Source organism: Equus przewalskii, chromosome 12 (assembly GCF_037783145.1).
Source record: "Equus przewalskii isolate Varuska chromosome 12, EquPr2, whole genome shotgun sequence".
Classification (NCBI taxonomy): Eukaryota; Metazoa; Chordata; class Mammalia; order Perissodactyla; family Equidae; genus Equus; species Equus przewalskii.
In genome coordinates this window covers 34,243,748-34,265,223 of record NC_091842.1, presented here as the reverse complement: position 1 = coordinate 34,265,223, position 21,476 = coordinate 34,243,748, and the positions used below count along the sequence as shown (strand labels likewise).

Here is a 21,476-nt window from a genome sequence, read left to right as displayed (position 1 = left end):
CAGGCCCAGACATAGAGCTGACCACACCATTCCCCCAGCCCTGTGCCTGGGGTCTCAGTAAGCAAAGTGGGTCGAGATCCCACCCCCATGCCTTCCTGAGGCCCCCTGAGGAAGTTTGTCCTGCCGTTGGTGTTGGTTTACCCTCCCTGCCGCGCTAGGCCCTGCTAAGCTTTGCCGATTACCTCGCGACGGGATCCAGTGGCTGTGAAACTGGGCCTGGACCCAAAAACCATTCACAGGAGAACGTTCAAGCAGGCACATCTGTTCCGTCAGTCCCACAAAACTTGAACCACGGCGCCAAGTTCATCCCACAGGGACGAAGCCGGGGCCTGGAAGCCCAGACACGAGGCGGGCGGGCTCACGTCTGCCCTGAGCTCTCGCGAGGCCTGCCCTCGCTGCAGGGCGGGGCGGGAGCAGGTGTCCGCGGCCGTCCTGAGAGCCGGGACCTACAGCACACTCCTCGCGTTAGGAGATGCGTTTGGTTTAAATTTGGTTTCAGACTATATTCATCTCACGGACCATTCGGAACACTCTTTGGGGTGTGGCTCTGAGAAATACAGAGAAGACACAGGCTCCATCCTCACGGTCTGGAGGAGAAAGAGCCAAGGGGGCTGAACAAACACCAAGGGTGCGTCTGGAAGAGTCAAGGGGACTATGGGCTTCTCCAAAACTGTTGCTTCAGCCACACCGCTCCCCCCCCCCCCAATCCACATTCAAACATCCAACTGTCTCCAAGCACCTCACCTGGATGTACCTGCCGGTTGGCAGAGCGTTGACCCCCAAACAGGTCCACATCCAAATTCCCTGGAACCTGCGAGTCTGTGACCTTACACGGCAAAGCGGAATCTGCAGCTGTGATTAAGTTAAAGACCTTATGATGGGAAGACATCCTGGATGATCAGGTGGGGCCAACACAGTCAAAAGGGTTCTTAGAAGCAGAGAATCTTCCCGGCTTTGGTTAGAGGGAGATGTGACCACAGAGGAAAGGCCCAGAGGGATGCAGTGTCGCCGGCTTGGGAGATGGAGGAAGCGGCCGCAAGCCAAGGGATGCAGGCGGCCTCTAAAAGCTGGAAGAGGCGATAGACGGATTCTCCCCTGGAGCGTCCAGAAGGAACACAGCCCTGCTGGCCCCTCGATTTTAGCCCAGTGAGACCTGTGGCAGACATCTGGCCTCCAGAACCGGAAGATAAGAAATAGGCATGTTTTAAGCCACTAAGTTTGTGGTAATTTGCTAGGGCAGCAACAGAAAACTAAGATGACATCAAACAGGCACCTCGGGGCACAGCAGCTCCCACCTTCCAGTTGCTCGGGCCACACACTCGAGAGGCAACTCTGACGTCTCTCTTCCTCTTACTCCTCACATCCCATCCATCAACAAATCCACCTACACTCTCACCAACACCACTAGCAGCCTGGTCCATGCCACTGTCACCTCTCCCCTAGATGACGGTCTCCCTGTTTCCATTTGTGCCCTCTCACAACCCAGTCCACACAGCAGCCAGAATGGCCCTATGAGTCAGTCTACCTCCTTTATATGCCCAAAACCCTGCAATGGTTTCCCAGGAAAGACCTCACTCCACCCCACAAGGCCCTTTACAGTCTAGCTGACCTCCAATTACCTTTCTGCTATCATCTCCTTTCCTCCCCAAGCCACCCTGGCCTCTTTAGTGTTCCTCAAACACACCTGAATTGTCCCCACCTCAGGGCCTTTGCATATCTGTTCCCTCTTATTTGAATGCTCTTCTGAATGGTCCACGCCCTCCCCTCTTTTGTGTCTATTCAGATATCATCTTCTCAGTGAAGCCTTCCTTGATGTCATATTTAAAACTGCAGCCTCATCTCTGACATTCCTTATCTCCAAGACGAATGTCTTAAGGTGTCTCTGAGGTAAACACATTATTGTCCAAACTGAGATGTTTCTGAGACCTTCAATAATTACCCTGCGGCAACAGACTTAAATTGAGACAGACCCCAAATGTCCCTCCTTATCTATTTTTCTCCACAGCAGTTACTTTTTACCCTCGTATTTGACTCGCTGGTTTTGTTTATCCTCTGCCTCCTCCCCCTCCTCCTACTCAGGAATGGAAGCGTCATAAGGGCGGGGATTTCATCCACTTGGTTCATCTCCCAGGCACACAGTAGCACTCAATAAATGTCTGTGGAAGGAAAGAATGAACGGGCCTCAGAAGAGAGGTTCTTAACCCAAAGAGTGGTTCACATCAGAGAAGGGAATACCTTGAAGGGCAACCAATAAGACAGCCACACGGAGGAGAGGAAGGGGGAGGAAAAGGCAGAAGGACACGTTAGTCCAAGAAGAGGGACCAGCCAGGCAAAGGCGTGGTGTTGACAACAAAAGCAACCGCCCACAGCAGCATAATGGCAGCAACATCCACTGGTGCTTTGCTCTGGTCTTGGCTTCACGCTGAGCGTTTGCCGTGCGCTGCTGTGTTTAATGCACATGCACACGTGGTCGGCACTGTCACCATCCCCACTGATGATGTGCAGAGCCCAGAGATGGAGCACCTCATCCAAGGTCACACAGCGGTAAGCAGTGGAGGGCAATGAAACCAGGGAGCGTGACCCCAGGCATTGGATGGGTCAAGGAGACGGAGAGAAGACACTTCAGGAGAAGAGTCTAAGCAAGCGCGTGGAGTCCAAGGGAAGCATCTAAAAACTATCAAGAGTTTGACGCAGCTGAAGTCCACGCAGGAGATTTCGGGGAGAGAGAAAGCTAACTGTGGGCAGGCACCAGGCTCAGGCCTTGGCAGCCTCTGGGACCTCCGCGCATATCCAGCATTCTGAGGCTCTGGGCAGCTGGGACACCACATCCAAGAACACTCGTGAGATTTTCTCAAACGTTCCCACGTGACCCCTTGAGTCGAGGGGACTGGAATTGGTCTCTGGGTTTTGGAGGCATCCAGCACACGGATTTCCCACGGGAAAACTGGATGCTGGCCATCTCGGCACCCTGACTGACTGAGGCCATCCCTCGACCCTCATCCATCACTCTACCTTCATCAGCCCCTTGTAAAGTGAGCCCAGTGACATCGTTCCACGCGTGGAGAAGCCAGCTCAAGAATTTCACTATGGGGAAGCTGACCCATTAACACAACTCAGGTTGTTTGACTCCTTAGCTCTGCAAACCCCCAAGGCGAGTGTGAGCAAGGACGCATGCCCTGACATCACGGAGCAGGGAAACATTCCCTACAGTGGGAGGCAGTACAGCCCAGTGGTTAGGAACTCAGGCCAGGTCAGACATCTCTGCCTTTGGCCATCCATGTGATCCAAGATGAAGTATTTCTCTCTCTAAGCCTCTCTTTCCTCATCTGTAAAATGGAGATGCGGTAAGGACTGAATAAAATTGTGGCGATGGTTTCGTGGATGGATGTATACGTCAACACGTGTCAAGCTGTGTGGTTTACTGCATGTCAATCGTGCCTCAATAAAGCTGTTACAACTGCAAAATTTTAATAATAATAATAATGACAAAGTGCTTAGGCCGATGCCCGAAACATCTTCAGTAAATGTAAGATGAAGATGTTGTTGGTTTGTGCCGTTAATGGTGTCGGGCTAGCACCATGGCACTTCACAGGCCAAGCACCCAGACCTGTGCTGGAGAGACGACAGCCTCACCTAATCCTCCTGACCACACCATTGGTCAGTGTAACCCTCATTTCACAGAAGAATGAAGAAGCCACACAGGTAGAATGTTCTAGAACAGAGTAAGTCCTCTTTCTAGCATGTGCTAGTGGCAGATGAGCAAGGCATAGGAGAAGAAAGTGACTCTTAGAGGAAGCAAAATGATGTGCTGTGAAGGAGGCAGCCAGCAACACCCAGGGATTCTCTGAGCACCTGGGGGGTCCCCAGCTCCTGGGACGAGATGTGGGGGGACGCAACCCACATCTTCATCTCTGCTCCATCACTACTGTCCTGCGGAGGCACCGCCCCAGGCTGAGATCGTCTCCCTTTCCCCGCCTGCAGCAGCTGCCTGGGGCCAAGGGCACAGCCCCCTACAGCGGAGACAGCAGAGGAACTGACAGAGCCCCCAAGCAGGGGCGCGCGTTGAATGACTCTCAGATCACTGGGTCTGCACTGCAACCCCAAATGTTCTGTTGTGCCTTCTGAGTCCCCGTGTCTTTCCTCATCAGCAGCCATGGTAATGACAATAACAATAGCCGCACAGCCCTGCGCTCAGTGGCTTCATTCATTCTAACAACTAGGCGTCAACGATGCTGACATTTGTTCTGCACCTGGGCCCCTCCTCTGACCGCCCAGCGAATACAGTATTTATTGAGGACTTGCTGTGTGCCAGGCTCCATCTTAGGGCCACAGATATGGAGGTAAAGAAGCTACACGAGGTCCACGCCTTTAGGGGCTTAAAGTCTAGTGGGGATTGGCATATAAATAAAAGCAAACAAGTAAACACCGCAATGTAACAATATAAGGGCTGCGAAGGAAATGAAGTGTTGGGCTGGAGAAAAGAAGAGAGAGCTTACGAGGTGGTGAGGGAAGGCCTCTGGGAGAGCTGGCCCTCGAGCTAAGATGCGAAGGATGAAAGAGAGCCAACACAGAGAGAAAGGCAAAGCCTACGGGGTAGGAAGGAGCCTGGCACGTCCTGGGAAGAAGTGACAGAAGGGCACTGTGATGATGGAATGGGGTAAGCATCGTGACACTTCAGTGTGTTCCCATCAGAGAGCCCTGGGTTCAGTTCCTGACACGGCTACCTACTGGCGTGTATGAGCTTGAGCAAGTTACCCTCTGTGCCATTCTGTTCTTAACTAAGGACAAATGAGGTTGCAAATGAGGTTGATAAGGGGAACCAGCTCATGGAACCGTTGTGAAGATTAACCTAGCCAATTCCTATGAAGCGCTTGAAACACAGTATACAGTAAGTGCTCAATAAAGGTTAGCTATTATTTTTATCACTCCCCTGTCCGGTTGCCTGGATTCAGTACCACAGACAACATTGAGGGCTTGCCACTTGGATCTGCTTCACCTCTGCAAGATCACCCGTTGGGTTTCTTGCCGTAGTTCTCGCTTACAAGGCAGTCAGCAAATACTTGCTGAATGAGCAGACCCGTGAAGGAGTGGGCTTCCTGAGCCCCTTATTTTTAAGCCACGGAAAGGTACCGTTAGGACTCCTTATGATTCGATTCCTCTGTAAGCCGTGTGATCCGGCCTGGAATTTTGCATTCCTGGAATTTTGCAGAAAGGAGAGGTGGAAGGGAGATGGTTATTAGCCACTGTCTCCGCAAACGCCGAGCCATCTGCACCCCGTTCCCTAAGCACAGACCTCTGTGGGCGCGGAACTTCAGAGCCCTGAAAGTTGGAGGGATTCCGAGCTTGGATCCCTCAGGCTAGGCTATTCTTGGAAGCTGAGCACCTCGCCTGCCACAGGGAGATGAGTCATGCGGAGGGCGAAGGCTTGATGGATTTCTCCGCCACAGCAGCTATTTATCAGGGTAGATCTGTAGACCACAGAACACCACGGGAGGGACGGGGCTCCGATCTGATGCGACTTCAAACGATACCATCCTCGCCTGCATCCTTGTTTTGTATCCAGATGAGAATACCTGGGACCCTGAGACCAAACGCTGTCCTTTGACATACTGTCCCCTGTTATGCTTGCACAGCCCTTGGAAGAGCTGGCAGAGTGGTCCCCAGCCACATGCCCCCACTCCACGCTCTGGTAGCCCTTTCGTCTATTCCCACCTTGTGTGTTCCGTCCCCGAGCATTGCCCCCTGAGAGACTCCAAGATCTTGGAAGGTCTCATACTGCAGAGTTTGCCACTGCTCATAAAACTCCGAGTCGTGCCCGAAGGCAGAATAACAGTGGCTTATTTCATTTTGTTTCTGCAAAGTCCCAACTGTGGAAGAGAGTGACATGCCATAAACAGCTTAAATGTCGATAATATAAATAGGACCCGTGGGGCAATTTCCTAAGATTTCACACGCTTTGTCCTGAGTTCAGCAGGAGGCAGCTGTATGCACTGCTGGCCTTTGTACATTTATTAGCAGGGGCAGCCGGCTGCGGGGGAAATCCGGGGGCCTGGTTAATTCCACTTGCCTGGTTTCCTTTGTTCTTCCCAAACTGCCTGGCGGAAGTTTCTCAGAAGTCAGCCTCAGCTTGCACGTCAGAAGCTCTGCTCCTTACATATGCTCCCAGAACGTTGCTCCGAGTGAAGGCAGCTTAATTAAAAACCACATTCAATCAAACTGTCACTTTGTTTATGAAAAAGTGTCGAGTGGCTGGAAATGGCAAGAACAAGCACTGAAGATTAATGCTGGAAATTTATCCTGATTAAAAGTATGATCGAGGCATTAAGAGAGAAAGCCCTGTGAACCCCGGGGGTCCCTAAGCCCAACATCCTGCCGCTTTGGAGACACACAGCTGGAGACAGTTTTAACTACAAATGGGACTTCTCTGCCCAGAGGGTTTCTACCTTCCTGAAGACAAAGCGTCTGGCTGGAACGGGCGTTAGGGAAAGGAAACACACCTGAGACGTGCTCATGGGCATCTCTCCCCAACCTGCCTGTCTCCTACAAGGCACGTACTCCAAATGTGATGCTCACTGGATCTGGGTCACACTGTGGAACTGATGCTGAGATGAGGAGGGACCTCAGAGACACCCTGATCCTACTCCCTCATTTTTCAGAGTGAGAAACTGAGACCTAGGGACCCACAAGAGTCAGCTCAAGGGTGCCACGTAGAAAAGGACCTGGGCATTTGTGACAATGTGGATGGACCTTGAGGACATCATGCTAAGTGAAATAAGCCAGACAGAGAAAGACAAGTATCATATGGTCGCACTTATATGTGGAATCTAAAAAAAACCAAAAGAAAGGATCAGATTTGTGGTTACCTGGGCGGGGGGCGGGGGGGGTGGGTGGAATGGGCAGAAGGTGTCAAAAGTTACAAACTTCCAGTTATAAGATAAATAAGTACTGGGGATGTAACGTACAACATGAGGACTATAGTTGAGTGCTGCTCTATGGTACATTTGAAAGTTGCTGAGTACTAAAAGTTCTATCACAAGGAAAAAAATGTTCTTTTTTTGGGAGGGGTATCTCTATGAGATGACGGATGTTAACTAAGCTTATGTTGGTACTCATTTGCATTACAGGTAACACAAGTCATTAGGCTGCACACCTTAAACTTACACAGTGCTGGATGTCCATATCTCAAGAAAACTGAAAGAAAAGAAAACGATGTCTAAGGAGAAAAAGAAAAAAAGAAAAGGACGTGGAATCGGGAGGTCTGAGGTCAGCTTCCCTTCCAGAACTTGTCAGCTTCCAGAACCCTTATTTTCCCACAGGGTTGTGAAGCCACTGGTCTATTTTATCCAGCAGAGAAATCAGTTCTAGAAAAGGTGGTCCAGAAACAGGTAGCCTTTACCTGGCTCTGCAAACAAGGTACCTCTTCTGTATCAGTGGTTCTGATTCACCAGACTCGAAACCACCAAAACATCCTATGGTCATATTCCAACTCCTCTTACAACGGAATTATGAGAGGGCTTCGGAAAACAGCTGTTCTCCAAGCCACAGGCTTAATCCAAAAATCTGGAAGATGAAGACAGAGTCTCTGTTTGGTTTGAGTTACCAGCTGCGGCAGGCAGAATTCTAGGATGACCACCAACGATCCATACCCTTTGTAAGACCCCCCACCCCTTGAGGATGGGTAGCACTCTTGTGACTATGTTACTGTCATAGGATAAAGGCAAAGAGATTTTCAGATGTCATTAAGATCCCTCATCAGTTGACTCTGAGTTAATCAAAAAGGAGATTATCCTAAGTGGGCCTGACCTCAGCCGGTGAGGGCTTTGACTTTCCCTGCACTCAGGGACTAGAAAAGAGCAAAGAGACTCTTTCTAAATCTCTCTCTCTCCCCATGGCTGGTTTTGATCAAGGAAGCCTAGGTGAGTCCTACAGCTACAAGGAAATGAATCCTGCCAACAACCATGTGCTCTTGAAAAAGCATCCCAGCCATTGATTGCAGGCTTGTCAGACCTCAAGGAGAGAACCTAGCTGAACCAGGCCCAGACTCCTGAGCCACGAAGTCTGTGAAATAATAAATAGGTTTGGGGTAATTTGTTACACAGCAATAGATAGCTAACACACCAGCAAGAACCAACCATTCCACGGAGGTCAAGGGGGGGATGACGTCAGTGGCACCAAAATAAGGCACCAGCACTGGACGTCCCCCGACGTGGGCTTCCTTCAATAGTAATAAAACAGAAAAGACTTCAGACCCTAACTGGTCCATTTCCTTTTGCCGCCATTCCCTTTTTGAAAATTAAACACTAACACGGGTCCCCTGGGCTGACTGGATCAGTGCAGGACGAAATAAGCTTCCTCTAAGAGGGAAGGAAAAGAGGACTCTGCCAGCAGAGGAGGAACAAGTCGCTCTTTGAGAAAAAAGAAACAAAAAACATGTTTTCTAAGGAAACGTTTGAGCCTGAAACCTAAAAAAACAACAACTTCAGCCAAGAAGAAACTCCCACCATTTGGCATTTGCAGGAGCTAGAAGAGAGATGAGGCAAAAGGGATCTGGTTCTGGGTGTGCAAACCTCTGACAGGTGTGCAAGACACGACAACCCTCGTGTTAACTCTCCCCATCCCTCTTGGACCCCAAACAGGTGCTGATGCACAGTGAGAAGCAGCCTGGCTGCTGGGAGATGGGGGTAAATGTTGTGAGACGGTACTTGATTTAAGTGCTAAATGTTGGTTGCTGGTTTCAGTGGTAACCTTTGAGTGAAGCCGGTTTGATGATGGAAAACTTCCGTTTCAGAAATTCCTTGCATGGTCACCCAATGCCGTCAAGATAAAAATCTAATTTACTGAGTAAGACCTACACAGCCTGTCGTGCTCTGTACCCTGCCCACCTCCCCCGGGTCTGCATTCCGAACTGCAGGCTCACCACACCTCTCCCTGAGCGGCTTCTGCTTACAATGCCCTTCTCTGCCCCCCTTTCCCACTCAGAGAGCTGCTATTTGTCTTTCAAGACATGCTTCAAAGTCACCGCCTCCAGGAAGCCTTCTCGGACTCTTCCCATGATACGTTAGCCATCCCAGCCTCTGCTCAGTTTCCTCATCTGCTCAACAGGGAGAGAAATAGCCCTTGGGTGGTAAAAATTAAATAAGTTACACATCGCGTGCGAGAACTTGGCAACATGTCTTCAGCACATAAGAAACACTCAGCTACTATTTCTGTTATTTACTGAGCACCTATGAAGCGCTAAATGCGTGGGCTGCTAGTGTGCAGGACAGGCACAGACAGGGCCCTGCCTGCCGGCACCTTAAGTGTGGGGTTTAGCACAGTCCTGGGCTAAAGACTTGAACTCTGACCCTAAGACCAGAAACAAGCCCTGGATTCTGACCTCATTGAGAATCCCTGTCTACAGGAGGCAGGAAAAAGGGAGCTATGACAATTACGCCTCTCATTTCGGGATTGGATGCTGTGTGCATGCCTCACATGGCTGCTTCTTCACCTCAGCAGATGTCAGCTCCTCTGGGGAGGTTCCCACCATTTCTGCTCACTAGGAATCAATTGTTCCCTCGTCTGACTTTCCTAGAGTCTGACTTGAACCTCTTAGGCACTGTTCTTCCAAGCCTTAATCACCAGCTGCTGTGTTATATATTTATTTGTTTATTTTCTGCCTCCATCCTCTGAAATGTAAGCTCCACAAGGACAAGGGTTTGGACTCGGCTCATTGCTCTGTGACTAGGACCTGGGTCAGGACTTGGCGTATAGTAGACACTCAATAAATATCTGTTGAATGAGCGACAGGAGGAGGAGCCAGCACTTTGACAGGGCTTCCTAGGCACCAGGAACTGAACTGCGTTGTGTATTAACTCACTTAATCCATGCGACAACTCTGTGAGCTGGGTGTTATTAACCCCACGTTAGGAAGGGAGAAGCTGAGGTGTGGAGCATTTCAGGCACTTGTTCCATCATACAGCTCGTGAGTTACAGAGTAAGGATTCAAACTCAGACAGTCTGGCTCCAAAGTTTATGCTCTTAACCACAACCATAGAATGAATGAATGAATGAAAAGGAAGGAAGGAAGGAAAGAAGGAAGAAGGAAAGAGAGAAAGAAACAAAGAAACAAAGAAAAAGAAAAACTTAATGTCTATCACCTCCTATAAACGTAGTGTCTGGGGTTATATTGAGGGATGTGCTTATCTGCTCCCCCGATATCTTCCAGAATGTTGTAACCGCTACATAAAGCAAAATCCTATGCCTTGCACACAGTAGGCACTCAGGAATGTTTGTTGAATTGGATCACACCTGAGTTAGTGCTTCCAGACATTCTAAGTACCTTTTCATGCAAATCTCCAGCTTTCCTTCCCCTGGAGAGTCACAACACCTGTGCACGAATTGCAATGTTGCTGGTCCTTATCCAGAGCTTTTGACAGTAAGCAAACCAAAGCTACCGTGCCTCACAGTGACACTGCCACCAGTTTCTGGGCCGTGAGAGTGTTCGATCGATGTGGATAACGAGTTTAGAGGAGCAATGATGACAAAAGAAAGGAGCATTCTGCATCCTCTCACTCTCCCCGAGGAGGGCACGTGCGTTGCGCCTGCCCAGGAGGGTAGGCAAAGCTGCAAATATGTAATATGTCTGTGGCAAGAACCAGCAGCTTCCTGGCCACACTTAACTGCAAGTGAGCAAACCCCACCATCTCCGCTGGCTCAGAAGCAGCTGCAAAATCGTGGTGGGTCCCCAGGAGAAGAGACGCCATACAAAGAGGAGGAGCAGCTCAGAAGAGGAGGGAAGCAGAGAAAAAAAAATCTGGCTACATGTCTACCTGGGACAATCTGTTTTCTCAACAATGCAGAGGACTGTGTCCAGGACCAGGCAGGCAAAGCGTGGACATATGCCACTCCGGGGTTAATCCACGGACCGCGGGGCGGAGAAAGCAGCATCGCAAGGCTGCCGAGCTCTAAAAATACCAGCACGCCCCCACCGTGGACGAATGGTAAGCTCTTAGTGGACAGGAATCCTGCCAAACGAATGCCTAGCTGGACACTCCAGAATGAGTCCCAAGCCTGGGGACTATGAAAATGTGGACTCCAACTAGGCAAGTGGTTTTCTCCTGAGTATTGTCAGAGATTGTTGAAGGTTTAAGAGACTGGTGTGTTTGGACTGCCCTGAGCTGGAGGGAGGCAGGAGAAGAGGGAGAGAGAAGCAGCTAGCTCCTGCTGTGGCAGTGGAAACCAGTATAGTGCCGTGGTTGAAGCCACAGACTCTGGAGTCAGATTGACTTATATCCTAGATCTATCACTTAGTAATTATGCAGCACTGGGGGAAAAAATAAATCTCTCTGAGACTCGGTTTCCTCATCTGTATAAAGGAAACAATAATCATACCTTACTGATTTTCATAAGGACTTTAGTAGACTACAGTACTGTTCAAATATTCACTGCCCCTCTCTGCAGGATGCCTCCCCCACTTAGTTCAGGCTCGAAGCCAGTGGAAGCGATATGTGCCACTTCCAAGAAGAACCTTTAAGACTCATCTCATGAGCTACACCTTTCTTTTTCCCTGTGCCATCAGACTAGCAACCACGCAGATAGGGGCTGTTCCCTCAGCCTGAGTCGTGGTTCTAAGATACGAGCCACAACTAACCTAACAAAAACCGTGAGCAAGAAATAAACCTTTGTTTTGCAAGCCATTGAGATTTTGGAGCTGTTTGTTACTGCGACATAAGTAAGCTTAAACTGACTGATACAAGGACTAAATGAGATAATCTATATAATACCCTTAACACATATCTGGCATTTTCTAAGCACTCAGTAAAGCTGACTTATTATTACTCATATCAATGTCGTCATCCATGGCCCTCTCCCTTTTGGAGATGTCAACACCTTGTTGAGAAACTAATGAAAGCCTTGGAACCTCTCGAGAAATGCGCACACGGGCACAGTTATGTGTGCAGCTATAGGTGGCTCCCAGGTCCCAGGTTCAGAGCCCCCGGCAGAGGTGCCCAGGTTGAGAAACCCATCTCGCCATCTTGAAATAGATGCCCTAAGCTTCAGCATGGAAATCGCCATCAGACACTCTCTGGGGCCATGTCAAGTATCACCAAGCCCATTTTACCAGCCCCAGCCCTCGAAAAATGCCAGGGGGAATGGTCTCCAATAGCTGCAACAGATGAGATTAAAATAAACATCAGGGGAAACGGTCAAATAAAAATGAAGGCACTTGGAGGAGGGCAAGAGGTAGGGACCACCGTGCCCTCAGTGAGATGGGAGAGGCCCTGCAGCACCAGCAAGTCCTCCTTTCTCTGTAGCAGAAAGATGGGGTTCGAGTCGGATAACGTGGTTCCATATGAATTTTAGGATTTTTTTTCTATTTCTGAGAAAAATACCCTTGGAATTTTGAAGAGAAGGAAACATCCTCAACCTGATAAAGGGCTTCTACCAAAACCCCACAGATAACATCACGCTGGGTGGTAAAAGACTGAAAGTTTTCCCCAAGATCAGGAACAAGGCAAGGCTGTCCGTTTTTACCGTTTCGACAATATCGCACTAGAGAGGCTGGCCAGTGCAATTTGGTAAATAACTTAATTAGTCAATTAACTAAATCCATCCAGATGGGAAAGGATGTAAAACTGTAAAAAACCCTAAAGAACCCACAAAATGCCAGTTGAACTAATGAACAAATACTAGAAACAAAAATTTAGAAAACAAGTCCATTCGCAATAGCGTCAAAAGGAATAAAATACACAGGAATAAATTTTAACAAAAGAAGCATAAGATTTATACCCTGCCAAGAACGAAACATTGTCTAAGAGAGTGAGAGAGAATTTAAGTGAAAAGAGAGACATTCCAAGTTTGTGGACTGGAAGGCTATTAGATTCAATACAATCTCCATCAATATTCGTGCAGCAGAATTTTTTCATAAAAATTGACAAACTGATTCTGAAATCTATATGTAAATGCACAGGATGGAAATGGCCAAATAATTTTGAAATAGAATGGCAGTGTTGGAAGACTTGTACTACCCAATTTCAAACTTATTATAAACTATAGTAATCAAGAGAATGTGGTATTGGATGTGAGGGCGACCTGGCTGTGACATCTGTCACCCCATTGATCACCAGGGTTGATTCAGCTGATCTGCTGGCTAGGTGGGTGTCCCCTTCCTCCCTCACTGCTCCACGTGCATCCCCCCTGAAGATGGGCGCTCGGGCAAAGAGGACAACCTTCCCCGAGAGAGGAGGACCGTTCTTCGGTCAAGGGTATACAAGTAGCCGCTCTCCCCTGCTAGACCCCCCACACCAGCTCTCAAGGTCCATTTGTACAAGAACCTAGAGGAGTCAAGCTTCCAGGACTCCAGACACATCCAAACGAGGCACTGCATGTGGCAGTCCGCGTTTCTTTAAAAAGAAGGAGAGAATGTGGTATTAAAAAGTAAGGCTAGACATGCAGATCAGTGGAACATAACCAAAAGTTCAGAAAGAAACCCTTACGTTTATGCCAATTGATTTTTGACAAAGATCCCAGGACAATTCAATAAGGAAAAGACAGTCTTTTCAACAAACAATGCTGGGAAAATTTAATATCCATAGGTGAAGAAGTGAACTTAAATCCTTATCTCAAACTGCACACGAATATGAACTCAAAACGGAAGTGCTAAAACTACAAAGCTTTCGGAAAAAAAGATTGGAGAAAATCTTCGTGACCTTGGCTTAGGCAAAGAGTTGTTAGCACCACTTTTTTTATGAGCCATAAAGGGAAAGGGGTAAATTAGACTTCATCAAAATTTAAAACTTTCGCACCCCAAAAGACACCATTAAGAAAATGCAAAGACAAGCCATTGACTGGGAGAAAATATTTTCAAATCATATATATGATAAAGGAGTTGTATCAAGAATATATGAACTCTTACGACGCTATAATAAGAAAACGAACCCAACCGAAAGATAGTTGAAAGACTTAGATATTACACCAAAAATGACCTACAAATGTTAACAAATACATGACAAGGTACTCAATATCATTAGACATTAGGGAAATGAAAAAACCACAATGGGATACCAACCACAATGGGATGCCACTTACATGCTCATGAGAAAGGCTTAATAAAAAACACGAATATTGGCAAGGATATAGAAAAACCAAAACTCTCACTCACGGCTGATGAGAAGGTAAAATGGTACAACCACTTTGGAAAACAATTTGGCAGTTTCTACTCGTAGGTATCTTGTTGTTGTTAGTGCCATCGATTTGACTCCAACCACACAGAGCAGAGCCCTGCCTGGTCTTTCTGCGCCATCCTCTCCCCTGCCGGCGCTCTATCAGTCAATGCTCCTCTGCTATTCATACGGTTTCCATGGCCAATTTTTTCCGCAAGTGGGTGGGCAGGTCCTTCTTCCTAGTCTATCTTAGTCTGAAGCTTCACTGAAACCTGTCCACCGTGGGTGACCCCGCTGGTATTTGAAATACAGGTGGCACTGCTTTCAGGATCACAGCAACACGCCGTCACCACAATATGATAACCAACAGGACAGGTGGTGTGGTTCCCTGACCAGGAAATGAACTCGGGACACAGGAGCAAGAGCCCCAAATCGTAACCACTAGACCACCATTAGGCACCCGCCCAAGAGAAATTAAAACCTATGTCCACACAAATACTTGTACATCAATGTTCATCGGAGTATTATTTACAATAGACAAAACGTGGAAGCAGCCCAAACACCCAGCAGCTGGCGAATGGATAAACAGAATCTTGTGTAGCCATCCAACAGAATATGATTTGGCGACAGAAAGGTACGAAACACTGATCCACAGCTACAACACGGGTCAACCTCAAAAAACACGACGCTGAGCGAAAGAAGCCAGACTCAAGAGACCACATGTCGTTTGACTCCATTTATGCGAAAGGACCAGAAAAGGCAAATCTATACAGAGAGACAGCAGCTCAGCGGTCGCCTGGGGCTGGGGGAGGAGCAGTGACTGACTCCAAACAGCCTTGAGGGAATTTCGGAGGGGTGATAGAAGTGTTCTAAAACTGTCTTGTGGTTATGGTTGCAAAACTCTGTAAAGTCACTTAAAAAATCATTGAATTTCCAAGGAGTGAATTTTAGCATTTGTAAATTATGCAACAATAAATCTGTAAAAATAGAGAAAGCAATTACGGCCCCACCAGCCCACCAAATAGTCTAGTCATCTGCGTGCCTTGCTGTTCCACCAGCCCGGTCCTCTCAACAAGGGGAGAAGCATCCGGTCAGAGGAGGGGTCTTGGAGGTCAGACACGGTCTAACCTCTATCTTGGGATAATCCTACCCAAACGATATTTAGGAAGAATTTGAAAGGTGACACAAACAGAGCAATAGTGTCAGCGTAAGAGTTACACGCATATATTTTTAATCTCTCCGGTTGGTACAGTGCAGGGAAAATCCATTTTTACACTGAATTATAAATTAGCATTTCAGCAGAAAGGCAATGTTGTCAGATCGTCCTGTGTTAGCAGTAAGGCAGTCAGATCGCAGGGGGACCAGGAGGCAGTGGAAGGAGGTCCTCAAGTTGTCACAAGCTTCGTGAGTCCTCTCTTGTCTAGAATGTCAGAGCAGAAGGAATTCTCCTTTGTCTGATAAAACAGCAACTTCTCAGCTAGAAATTGGCATTTTTTTCCTCAATGATCTGGCCTTTAATAACTAATTCTTAGTAACTGCCTACTATGTGCCAAGCACTATTGGAAGCACTTAATATGTATTAACTAATTTAATGCTCCTAACAACCCTATGAGGTCCATTCTATTTTATTCTCCTTTTACAGATGAGGAAATTAGAGCACAGAAAGGTTCAGTGCCTTGCCCAAGATCACACAGCAAGTTAGTATAATGGAGCTAGGATTCAAATCAGGCAGATAACTCTAGAGACCCTTCTCTCAAGCCCTCCACCTCTTGTACTCAGAGACACTAAATCTCAAGGTCTGAGAAAAATATAAGTAATTTTTAATGTCACCTCCCACTGTTCTGAGACCCAGAGAGGAAGAAAAGCAAGTGGGGCTAAGAGTTACAGTTTCTTTCCACTGGAGGCAGGAGGTGTGTATGAGAACAGCAGACAGAGGAGGGATACAGCTGTTCCAGCAGGCTGAAGGCCCCAAAGGAAACTGTATCCTTCTTTCTCGCCCAGTCCTGAAAACGACAGCCTCGCAGAAGATCTCAACTCTCAGAAGCGTGTCGCCGGTGTGTGTCCCGTTTCTCCTCAGCCCTCCTCATCTACTAGACCACTGAGTTCAGCCTGCCCTTGTGGGAGGGACCAGGCATCCAGAGCTTCTAAACGCACACAGCTAAAGTTCCGTGCCGCTCTTCCGTTACCACTTAGCACTGGCATCTGAACTCCAGTGACTGTATCATAATCCAGAGGCACCACCGGCTCTGTAGTTAAGACCCACAGTCTCTGGCTATTTTAAAGAATACCCTGCCCCAGCCCTGAGGACCTACTGGTTAAAGTCTGGTGGACTCTTCTTCAGCAGCCTGAGTTCAGTTCCCGGTCCTGGACCCACACCACCTGTCTGTCAGCAGCCATGCTGTGGTGGTGGCTCACATAGAAGGACTTACAACTAGGATATACAACTATGTGTTGGGGCTTTGGGGAGGAAAAAAAAGAGGAAGATTGGCAACAGATGTTAGCTCAGGGCCAATCTTTCCCAGCAAAAAAAAAAAAAAAAAGAAGAAGAAGAAGAAGCTTAAAACTAAAAAATAAATAAATAAATAAATAAATAAAGGATGCCCTTGCAACAACAACAATAACAAAAAATGGTGAGGGGAGCCTTTTGTAGAAGATCGCATTCTCAGCCCAATTCTCCACTCCTTACTGGGTCCTTTGTCATGTGATTCTGGGGTCTCTTCCACTGAAGGAGCAAGCAGGGCATCTTTCCCTTCTTCTGGACTTTGGGTTTGCCGGGTGACTCGCTTTGGCCAACAGAGTGAGGCAGGAGGGCCAGCAAGCCAGTTCTAAGCCCAGGCCTGAAGAGACCCTGCAGGTTTCTGCTTGTTCTCTTAAGCCCCAATTGTGACCACAGGAGGAACTTCCCCAGAGAGCCACCCCTTCCATAGCGCAAGTCACAGAACAAACACCACAGCAGACCCGAGCCCAATGCTCACCGCGGGGCTAAGCCCAGCCATATCCACAGCTCGAAGCATCCAGGAGCTCGCCCAGCCGGGGTCGGCCAACCCCTCCCACCCACGGGTGTGCAGTGATGACAGGTAATTACGGTTTTCAGCCACTGAAACTTTAGGGCGGTTTGTCACACAGCAATAGTCGACCAACAGACTTTGTTCCAATGTGGCTTTTGCTTGGGGGACCCAAGACTCCAGGGAGGGGATGGTCCTGCGGACCTCTGGCCAAGACATCACCATAGAGCTCAGGCGGTTCGGTTTCTCTCCTTTTACGAAGGAGAAATGTGGTCCAAAGAGGAGAACTTATGTGTCACCCAGTGAGCAAACGGTGCTATAGTATGAACCTAAACCTCCTGTCTTCCTGGCCCAGGTTCCCTACGTCAGAGACCCGGATGTCAACCAAATAATTGGAAATGCCAAGATCTATTGAGCAGTGAATTCATTTTCTCAGGCTGCCGTAACAAAATATCACAGACAGGGGAGCTTAAACAACAGAAATGTGTTTTCTCACAGTCCTGGAGGCTGCAAGTCCGAGGTCAAGGCGTCCGCAGGGCTGGTTCCTTCTGAGGCCTCTCTCCTTGGCTTGCAGATGGCTGCCTTCTCGCTGTGTCCTCACATGGTCTTCTCTCTGTGCATGTCTGTGTCCTGACCTCCTCTTCTATGAGGACACCAGCCACGTTGGATGAGGGCCCACTCTAACGACCTCATTTTAACTTAATTACCTCTTTACAGACCTTATCACCAAATATAGTCACATTGCGAGGTACTGTGGGTTAGGATTTCAACATAGGAATTTGGGGGGACACAATCCCACCCATAACAAGAAGTAGCTCTCTGTTCAGCGCTGGGACAAGTACTGTGGGGGACACATTATAATCAGGGGCCCAGCTACACTCTTTATTCGTCCCCCATAGCACTTGCCACATTGACCTGTGACAGAGTGAATGAGTCCTGCCTGTGAAACAATGAGACACATACACACAAAACAGTTAGGGGACGGCAGGGTTTGGGTTTTAAAAAGCAGGAGGTGAGGCTCGTAGGCTCCGTTCTGCCCCTCACCTGCTAGGTGACTTTGAACAAGTCACTCCCGATGCCTGGGTCTCAGCTTCCTCATCTACAGAAAGTGGCGTATCTGAGCGGATTGGTGTAGAAGGGCAGGTCTCAGTTCTGACCGCATATTATTCTCACCCAAGGAGTATATTTTCAAAAAGGAACCTAGACCCTTGGAGAAATGGCTGATTGCTCACTCCTGGGTTGATGTAGGAAAAGTACAAGGTGAACCTGGAGCATCTTATTGCTCCAGAAAGTGAAATAGTATGCAAAAGACCATGGGGAATGCTATACACTGAGTCGTGCCCCGCCCTCCAATTCATACATTGAAGCCGTAACTCCCCAGTATGACTTTATTTGGCAATGGGACTTTAGGAGGTAATTAAGGTTAAATGACGTCATAAGGGTGGGGGCCTAATCCGATAGGACCGGTGGCTGTACAAGAAAAGGAAAATCTCTCTCTCTCTCTTTTTCTCGCTTTCTCCCCCTCTCCCCCTGTTTTTCCCCCAACCCCTTCCATGTATATGCACCAAGGAAACGCCATGTGAGCACATAGAGGGAACGTAGCCATCTGCAAGCCAAGAAGAGAGTCGACAAGAACCCCACCATGCTGGCATCTTGACCTCAGACTTCCAGCCTCCAGAACTGTAAGAAAATAAACTTCTGTGGTCTGAGCCACCCAGTCGACGGTATTTTGTCATGGTGGCCCAAGCTGACCAGAGAGGAACATGTCAAAAGGACACAAGAGCCAGCGTGAAGAGGCCTGCTTGGCCAGATCTGGGACACTTTAAGCATAAAAATAAATAATCACAGTAGTGGATTATAGCCCATTGAAAAAAATTAAGAATCGTAAGTCCATAATCGTAAGTCCATAAATAAAGGAGAAAGAAACATTCTTTCTTCTGGCAGAACACCAACTAATAAAGGGAAGGAATGAAGGACTTAGAAATATCAACGGGCGCTAAAACTCATGAGCGAAATTGGTCTCAACGTATCTCCCCACCAGTTACTTATTGCTTATAAAGAGGAAAATAGGAACTTCACAGTGGAGACTGCAAACGCCACCTTAAGCAAGTAATCAAAATGAATAGCACCAACATCAGGACCGGCGACATCAGGTGCCTCGTCATGTGGTGCACCAAGGAGGATGTAATCTCACTTCCGTGATATTCCTGCCCAAAATGTGTAAAGGAAATGGGGCAAAATGTAAACAATTGGTGAATCTGGATAAAGAATATATAGGAGTTCTTTCCACTATGCTTTCAACTTTTCTGTAAACTTGAATTATATCAAAATATACAGTTTAAAAATATATATGGGTTCAGGCCTCACCCTGGACTAATAAATCAGACTCACTGGGTGTGGGACCTGGGCATCCGTATATGTGTTTTAATCTTTGTTTTTTAAGCTCCTTGAGTGGCTCTAGTGTGTTTGCTGGGTTGAGAATGCCTATGGGTCTTAGACGAGAAGTCCATCCTGACGTTCTCTGAACCATACCTATCAACGTGGAGGGTCTAGTGCAGTATAGCTCACAATACGCTCCCATCACCCGGGGACTTGTTAGAAATGGAAATCCTTGGGCCCCACCCAGACCTGATGAATCGCACACTCTGGGGGCGGGCCAGGAATCTACGGTTTAACAAGCCTTCCAGTGGGCTGCTATGCCCGCTGAAATTTGAGAACCACAGTCTGCACTGCTTCTCAATTACTTTTAAGGTAACTAATAGGGTTCCTCTTTTCCTTTTTAATTGATTTTTAATTACGGTAAAGAACATAACATAAAATTTACTACCTTAACCATTTTTAAATGCACAGTTTGGTAGTGTTGAGTATATTCACAGTGTTGAGCAACAGGGCTCCAGAACTTTTCATCCTGCAAAACTGAAACTCTGTAGCCATTAAACAACTCCCCATTTCCCCTCCCCCCAGGACCTGGCATTGACCTTTCTACTTTCTGTTTCTATGAATTTGACAACTTTAGATACCTCATGTAAGTGGAACCATATGACAGTATTTATCTTTTTGTGGCTGGGTTATTTCACTTGGCATAACGTCTTCAAGCTTCATCCATGTTGTGACATGTGTCTGAATTTCCTTCCTTTTTTAAGGCTGAATAATATTCCATTGTCAGTATAGACCACGTTTGGTTTATCCATTCATCCGTGGATGGACCCTTGGGTCGCTTCCACCTCTTGGCGACTGTGAATAACGCTGCCATGACCATGAGTGTGCAATCTCAGTCTTCCTATGTCTACAAAACACCTATGAAGAGTACTAAAACACAGATTATGATTCAGGAAGTCCTGGATGGAGGCCTCCCAGCTTCTGCATTTATAAGAAGCTCCCAGGGGATACAGACCACACCACGAATAGCAAAGGTCTAGACCCAATAAGAAGAGATAAAGGAGCTCAGAAAAGTTTTAAATCAGCATAGATTTTTACCTCCATGCCAGACACCCTCCTACCCACGCCAGACACCCCATGTCTTTCACTTCCCCTGCAGGGCAGCACCCCATACACAGCCCTGCTACAACCACCGCCAACTCCTTGAAACTAACCTATCTTCTACATCACTCTCAAGCCAGGCTCCCTGAGCCGGCCAAAGAAATGAAGAACCCATCTACAGAATTAACCGATTCAACGGTGTCTACTGGACAAGGCTGGAAGTCTTTCCAAGCATGAGGCTGCACGATTGGTTTCGGCAAGTTTGCCTTTTAGGTGGTACAAGGATACGGAATTAACTAACATCAAATCACATGTAAGAAAGCTGCTCCCGGGGCCGGCCTGGTGGCTCAGCGGTTAAGTTCACACGTTCCGCTTCAGTGGCCCAGGGTTCACTGGTTTGGATCCCGGGTGCAGACATGGCACCGCTTGGCAAGCCATGCTGTGGTAGGCGTCCCACGTATAAAGTAGAGGAAGATGGGCATGGATGTTAGCTCAGTGCCAGTCTTCCTCAGCAAAAAGAGGAGGATTGGCAGCAGTTAGCTCAGGGCTAATCTTCCTCAAAACAAAAGAAAAAAATACTGCTCCCTTTCAAGTCTGTTTCAACCATTCTGAAAACATCTAGGAAAAAGTCCCGGACCCCCTACAAGCCTGGCTAATCTCCCTTTTTAACCGAGATCAGGCCTCGGGCTCAGAGCCCTGGGCAGGCCGCAGTCTCCAGCTAGTAACGAGAAGCCCTGTTTGGTCTTCCTTGTATTTATTTTGGGACTTACTTTCTATTTGTGGGAAGTGATACTGGTTTTCCATTTACGGCTCTGATGCCAAGTTGCTTTTTTAAAAGAAATGTACTTAA

The 21,476-nt window shown here is 47.8% G+C and overlaps 1 protein-coding gene and 1 long non-coding RNA gene across 2 annotated transcripts in view; both read right to left on the bottom strand.

Annotated features, from left to right (window-relative positions):
• Positions 1 to 366, bottom strand: part of LOC139074779 (uncharacterized) — a 66,030-nt gene extending 65,664 nt beyond the window's left edge. Inside the window, exon 1 of the long non-coding RNA XR_011524524.1 lies at positions 183 to 366. This is a non-coding gene — a long non-coding RNA (uncharacterized lncRNA). The remainder of the gene's footprint in view (positions 1 to 182) is intronic.
• Positions 1 to 21,476, bottom strand: part of GRIN2A (glutamate ionotropic receptor NMDA type subunit 2A) — a 361,604-nt gene that overhangs the window by 267,157 nt on the left and 72,971 nt on the right. The window lies entirely within an intron of this gene.